The sequence below is a fragment of the Montipora capricornis genome, chromosome 12 (assembly GCF_036669925.1).
Source record: "Montipora capricornis isolate CH-2021 chromosome 12, ASM3666992v2, whole genome shotgun sequence".
In the NCBI taxonomy this organism is placed as follows: domain Eukaryota; kingdom Metazoa; phylum Cnidaria; class Anthozoa; order Scleractinia; family Acroporidae; genus Montipora; species Montipora capricornis.
Window position 1 is genome coordinate 39347438 of NC_090894.1, and position 7500 is coordinate 39354937.

At 42.3% G+C, this 7500-nt stretch overlaps 1 non-coding gene across 1 annotated transcript; it reads right to left on the reverse strand.

The window, feature by feature from the left end:
• Window positions 1-7360: 7360 nt before the first annotated feature.
• Trnav-cac (transfer RNA valine (anticodon CAC)) lies at window positions 7361-7433 on the reverse strand. Its single transcript has one exon. It is a non-coding gene; the product is annotated as a tRNA-Val (tRNA).
• Window positions 7434-7500: the final 67 nt, after the last annotated feature.

Below are 7500 nucleotides of genomic sequence, written 5' to 3' on the forward strand. Positions count from 1 at the left end.
AATGAACAATAAAGGATAGCACACCTTGGAGTCGATTTGCTAGAGCTTTTGTCAAGATTTTGTAATAAGTCGTCAGCAAACTGATCGGCCGCCAGTTCTTGAGTAGAGTGCGATCACCCTTTTTGAAAACTAACGATATGATTCCACGTCGCTGCAATACCGTAAGACAGCCAGTGTCAAACGCATAGTTGTAAACAAGAGCTAATTTATCGCACAGGAGTGGCTAAAAGTGCTTGTAGAAATTAGTGGTTAAGCCATCAACGCCGGGGGACTTATTACTCTCCATAGAAAACAAAGCTTTCCTTAACTCATCCACAATGACTCGGCCTTCACACGACGCACGCGCCTCGTCTGATAACTTCGGGATATCAACACTAAAAAGGCGATCACGAGCAGATTCGTCACATTTCTCGGCCGAAAAAAAGATCCTTATAAAAGCCGTACGTCTCAGCTATCAAGTCTTGCGGTTGGGAAACAGTGTCCAAGTTTTCCTTTGTTAAGACACGTATGGTTTGACCCGCTTTGCGAGCCTTTTCGAGCGAAAAGAAATACCGAGTACTTTTTTCTCCCTCCTCCAAGAACTGCACTTTGGCCCTGATTTTAACAGATTCCAATTCTTTAAGATCCAACTGCTTCAATTCCTCTTTTTTCAAAAGATATTGCTCAATATCAACGCTATTACCATTATTAGCCTTCACTTGCAGCCGCTCAAGTTCACGCTCCAATTTTGCGCGCTCGTGACGCCGTAATTTGCCCCTAATCTTCGCACGTTTAATCGCAATTGTCTTGAAATGAAGCTTAGCCCTATCCCACCAGACCAAAGGGTTGTCGAAAAGATGTAACTTGTTTTGCCACTCAGACCAGAAATGCTCAATATCAGCTTGAAACAAAACATCGGAAAGCAAGTCATTGTTAAAATGCCAAAAGCCAGGCCCTCTCCTTACACAGTCAAAATCTAATGTAAGAGTGACAAATCATGATCAGAATGAGCAAAGACCTTAATCGAGGTGTCGATCACAAAGTGAGAAATAGAGCGGCTGATAAAGAATTTATCAATTCGGGTGCGCACGAGAGAATTATCATTAGGATTCCGACCAGTCCAGGTAAAACTCCGTTTGTCCTTATGACGAACCCGCCAAATATCGATTAGGTTATGCTGCGAATTCAAAGCAGTCAAAACAGAAACGGCAGACTGTCTAGCGTTTGGGTTCCCACCCAGCTTGTCCAAGCGTGGATCCGCTATACAATTGAAGTCCCCCCCGATAATGTTAGCGTAAACATTGGACAAGAAGCCCTCCAAATCCGAAAAGAAAATTCGTCTCTGGAAGTCGGACGAAGGCGCATAAACATTTACAAGGTTGATCGTTTCATCCTCTACGTCCAGTAAAATATTCACAACACGTCCATCACTGTCACTACGAATTTGCCTAACATTGTAGTCAAGGCGCGAACTAATCAGCACCGCCACACCTCTAGATAAATTTGTTCTATGGCTTGCAAAGATCTCTCCATTCCAATCACGCTTAATTTGCATTTCAATATCTGCAGTCCAGTGAGTCTCTTGCAAACAAATAATAACAAAACGAGCTCTTCGGAAAATATTAAAAGCAGACTGCCACCTATCAGAGAACCTTAGGCCCCTTGCATTTAAGCTTACAAAAGTTGCCATCAGAAAGAAAAACGAGAAATGAAAAACCTGCATTGTGTACGATGTTAGGAAGCCGCCGATTGTTTTTTAGCAGTGCTTTTGTCTCTTTGCCTGGCAATCTCAACATTTGGAATGGGATGGTATTTAGAGCGACGGATTGGTATTTTGCTATCCGAGTCCGATTCAGTTGGGCATGAGCGTTTCTTACCTTGATGATCCTCTTGAATATCCATTGACATTTCCGTATTAACATTTCCAGTCGATATATCCACGGGCTTCTCACTCGTTTTTGGATCAGCCTCAGGCTCAGCAACGATCTCTTTAACCGACGTAGACACATCTTCCGCAGCAACTTCATTAGATTCTTGTTCATTGTTTTCTTGCTTATCGTTTCGATCACACACGTACGACATATGGCCCTTGCGCTTGCAAATACGGCATTCAATCTTAGGGCAGTGCTTTCTTGTATGCCCAACTTCACTACACTCGCTGCATACAGGCTGTTGGTTATCATGAATAATGCGACACCATTCACCACCGATGCGAATGGAATAGGGAATCGACCTCGCAGTTAACACCATCCTGACCAAATGATTTCCATTTTCAATTCCTTCCAAGTCATGTCCCGCTTTGTATCTTAGTCTAATAACTGCACTCTTAATCTCACCGAAATTTGATAATTACGTTCTAATTCGCTTCGCTCAACCGAACGTAAATTATTTTACCCTTCAATTTCCGTAAATGATCAAACAAACAAGGAATATGGAAGGATTCGCAAGCGGATCCGAATGCAGTTTAATAGTTTACATACACTCTTCTTCTTCTTTTCCTTAACATATATTCTTTACAATAAGTAAAAAGCGAACGTTAACAATAACGTATCAACTTTTCCATCCCTTAGAGTATAACTAGAATTACTCCTATGAAAAACCAGAGGCCTAAACAAAGGCAGATCACTTTTATCGTGAATACCACCTAGATTCATATACCTTCTTAAAACACTAACAGGGCAGTATGAAGTTCCCGATGCACTTATATAGACATAGTTACCCTCCCTATAAACATCAGTCTTACTACGAGGCACAAAAATCTTTATGTATTGACTGTGAAATTCGATATAGTTGAGTGAAATATTACACAACTCATTATACCGAAAAAATCCGGCAAAACCTAACGAGCATAAGGCAGCTATCCTAACATCTTTCAAATTAGCATCGTCCTTATTATAAGCGTCTAGAATATCCTTAATAATCTGGGACGAAAAAGGTTTCTTCTTGGCAATTGGTTTAGACTTGATGCGTTTTGCCGACTCAATTAAATTTTTACAAAATTCACTATCCAGAGGATTACGGTCGAGGCTAGGCACAAACGAGTGAAACCATTTAAGTGCAGCATGAGCTTGGACTAAAGACGCGCTTGAAGCACAAGATTGATGGTTTTCAAATAAATAAAGCGATACTGTGCTTACGGGAAAAGGCAATCGAACACTTAATTCCCTACTCCTACACCACTCTAAAAACCTTTTAATGACCCTAAGGTAGGCTTTAGTTGTAGAGTTCGCCCGGGACTGTAACATCACGCTCACGATTTGGTGAAAATTTGGTGAAGACGAAGACAGGAAAGGTTTTCAAGCTCCGCTTGAACTAAGTATCTGAAATTACAAATAAGAACACTCCGAAGTAAAGCGGGGTAAAACCCATGCAATTCATAATTCCAGAAAAACTAATTATACCGGGAGGGTGCCAGGTCACCCGTACAAGCAGCTGTACCAATAATCAGTGCCATCCCCCAATGAGGCCAGTGCCTACAAAGTCAGAACTGATTATTCTCACATTCCAAACGGGTGCAGTCACCCTTGATCTAAGATGGCCAGTGCCAATAAAATGCAACGTCACTGGTGCAGCCACCAGAAACAGCCAAAAACCCAAGCAAACGCTGGAAACTAATCATAGCAGATAAGCTGGAAGGTGCCGCCACCCCCAGGCGTTACGAGCAATAATTCTAGTCAAGAGACTTCATCCTTAGAGCAATGACATGCCCCTTAAAGTCCTTTGATCCTAAAAGGGAATTGAGATTCCTACCATGAGTTAAGGATTGGTTCCCGATATGCATGCTATAAGCTGATATATACTTGAGATATTTACTTGTCAGTAGAGGCCAATAATGAGCCGAAGGCCAAAAGGGGAGAACAACGGTACCCACAGCGTTTTGAGACTTCATATAATGAAGAACTCTAGAAACGATAGAAACGGGCGGGACCACCCAACAGTTCTCTCCTCGAAGTGGCTGAATAAAGAAGTCGATACCCGCCGTGTTGGGATTCCAAAACCTAGAAAAGAATCGGGGTAGCTTATGATTATAATAATTAGCAAAACAATCTACGGAATGCAGCCCCCAGCGCTCATTTAGGGACGAAAACAAATCACTGGTAGTCTGCCAATCATCGACGTCTATCAAACGACTAATGTAATCAGCCTGTTGATTTAAAGTGCGGGGTATCCACTGTATGTCTAGGTAAATCCCTGACTGAACACAAATATCGAAAATTCTTCTGGCAATTTTGTGCAAGTCCAACTTCATGCTACCTACTTCAACGATTTTGGCAGCAGCTTGACTATCGGTAAACCACTTGACATGTGATCCTTTAAGGACTGGGGCAAACGAACGCAAAGAAAATTCTATCGCACATAACTCCCTCCACGTGGAGCTCTGTAGGCTCTCCGAATCCGTCCACATTCTGTGGCAAACGTACTCGTTATTGAAGCCAATAACAGAACCACCACCCGTAGCACTGACGTCAGAATAAACAAATGAACTAGGGCAGGTATATGCGAAACAATGTCTGTTGTTAATATTGCTAAGATTTGTTTTCCAAAAATACAATTCCTCCTGACAGTAATCGTCAAGGTAAAACTCCACATCTCAACGGTCATTACACAAGGTGGACATGACACAATGTCTTGTCATAATTCTACCAATATTACCAACGACAGGACCCGTTGAAATAATTTGACCCGTAAAAGAAGCCAAACTTCTCGCCGAAACCTTAAAGTTTGAGTTGATAATATGGTCAATGGTTTTTAAAATCTTCGTAATCCTTTTATCTACAATTTTTAAAGTGCCCAGGATCGAATTCCAAGTCAAGCCTAACCAGTCTAAAACCTGCGTGGGCTCCCATACCGACTTCTCATCGTTAGCTATAAACCCTTCACTGCTCAAGTCGTTTCTAACAGCTCGGGCAGTAGCGTGACAGTCTTTTTTATCCTGGACTATGCCCCAACCATCATCTAGAAAGATGGCTATACAGATACCCTGTAATCCCCAGCGTTTTACCAAGGGTTTCAAGAGCTTAGTAAAGAGATAAGGGGCAGTGGATAAACCGAAAGGAAGAACGGTAAATACATAAAATATTTCATCCCCAGAATCTGCCACCTCCCACAAAAACCCAAGGTAAGTTTGGTGTTCCTGTGAAATTTCAACGTGGTGATAACCGCTTTTTAAATCGAAGGAAAACATATAAGACCCCTTTGTAAAGTAGGAAAGAGCAACCTTCCAATCCTCGAATTTCACTCTTTGTTTAAGTAAACACTTATTTACGTGGCGTAAGTCCAGAATTAGTCTTTTTTTTTTACCGCATGGCTGTACTGACACAGATAAGGGGTTAACTACCAAGGGTTTCTTAGCAAATACGCAGACACGCCCAGAGAGAACAAGCTCATGGATAGCTTGGTCCACAAAATCGGCATGGAATCTAGCAGACTTATTATTCCTGAGCTTCACGGGTCCGGGCGAACTAGCAAAAGGTAATTTATACCCGTTTTCAATTAGCGATAAGATAAAATAAGGCGCACCAATAGATTTCCAAAACTCGACGTTAGCTCTCAGATTACCCTTCACGCTTAAAGATAGCCCACTGTCCACTTCGAATTTTTCTACAATTTCTTCTACCTGCGCTAAGTCTTCCTCAATACTTGATAGCTGGCTGGCTTGATTGAATTCCTGTTGGCTTGTTGTAGGAAGGTGCTGGTAAGGAGTTGTGATTGTAGGACTGGTAACTGTGACTTCCTGGCCAGAAGGCAGAACGGCAGTCTTTGGCCCAATGACCGTATCTTCCACATTTGAAACAGCGGAACCCTTCATAACAAGCATCCCTACGGCCTGTAAACAAAAATAACAACAACTGCAGTAAGCTGGGCGGGAGGATGGGATAAATGCTGAAGTATAAACTGCGTGGATCGCTAGCGTGAGTGAATATTCAGCGGTCACAGAGGTTATAAATACCAGGGACTAACCAATCAAAAGTTATGCATAATTAGAACAAGTGAGAAGGTGAGACAGGAGGAGCGAAGGTATTGGAGCATAACTAATTACTGGAATACCAGCGGAAAATTCATTTACGTTCTAATTCGCTTCGCTCAACCGAACGTAAATTATTTTACCCTTCAATTCCCGTAAATGATCAAACAAACAAGGAATATGGAAGGATTCGCAAGCGGATCCGAATTATGAGAAATCACAAAGTAAAACGAGGTCATCGAAGGTCTTACCGCGAAAAAGCTGATTATCAGCGCCCCCACTAAGTCTCGCCTTTTTCCCGCGCTCAATGTTTGCTTGGTCTTTTTGGCGGCGTTTACGACTGGCCGACTCACGAGCTTTTTTGAGACGCTTCTCGTCCTCTGAACCTGAAGCCAGCTCATCGGATTCATACTCGGCGACGACCTGCCAGCCATCTTTGCTTTTATCAGCAATCTTGATAAGTTTTTGCCTCTTTCGCAGAAGTTGCCTTGCGTCCTGGGCGAGACTTCGTATGCGGTCGTTGCTGGGTCGACTTTGTTGGGTTTCTGTTTCAATGTTCTCCAAAATGGAATTGATTGCTGCGTTAAGTTCCAACTGCTTTTGGTTGCCTCTGTACTTCAATCGGACAATCTCTTTGTCGATCTTTGACGTCTGCTCGATCTCTTTCGTCTTCGTTTCTAGCTTGTTCTGCAGATAATCTTTAAAAAACGAAAAAACCTGATCCACAATTGGGCCACCCGCCCGGTTGCTAGCACCTGCTTCTCCTAAGTGGGCTGAAGATGTTGAGGAATCATTCTCCGTAGCCATCAGGAAAAAAGGCTTCCGATATAAATGCTGAAGTATAAACTGCGTGGATCGCTAGCGTGAGTGAATATTCAGCGGTCACAGAGGTTATAAATACCAGGGACTAACCAATCAAAAGTTATGCATAATTAGAACAAGTGAGAAGGTGAGACAGGAGGAGCGAAGGTATTGGAGCATAACTAATTACTGGAATACCAGCTGAAAATTCATTGCCTCGTCGACTTCACAATCTTCAATGTACGATCTAAGACCCATGATACTAACATTTGTAACATAACCATGCGGGGGAAGACAAAAAATATCGACATCATCCACATCAAAACCATCCTCGATAAGAGATTCCGCAGCATTCTTCCATGACAATTCAACCAGAAATTCTCCACTGCCTAAATCCTGAAACATCGTGACCTTCGAAGAAAGATCCTTTTCGATAGCAGTCTTAATCAATCCAGCATTAAGTTTCCGAGGTAACTTAAAAGTGGCAGTCCTTCCTTTCCGGTCGGCCATAAGTTGAAATCTACTCCTCAACTCAGAATTTGACAACGTCGACGAACGATCACTTAGCTTAAAATAGAGAACACTTAAAGGACAAAGTCCTTAGAAACCAGATTTTGTTTTCGGCAGGACTGGAACAAACGACCTTCCGCGTGTGAGGCGGACGTGATAACCACTACACTACGAAAACAAGCACGACTTTGTGAGCGGTTAATTATTTGCCGAATGTTAAGGAGTATGAAATTAAAAAGGATCAT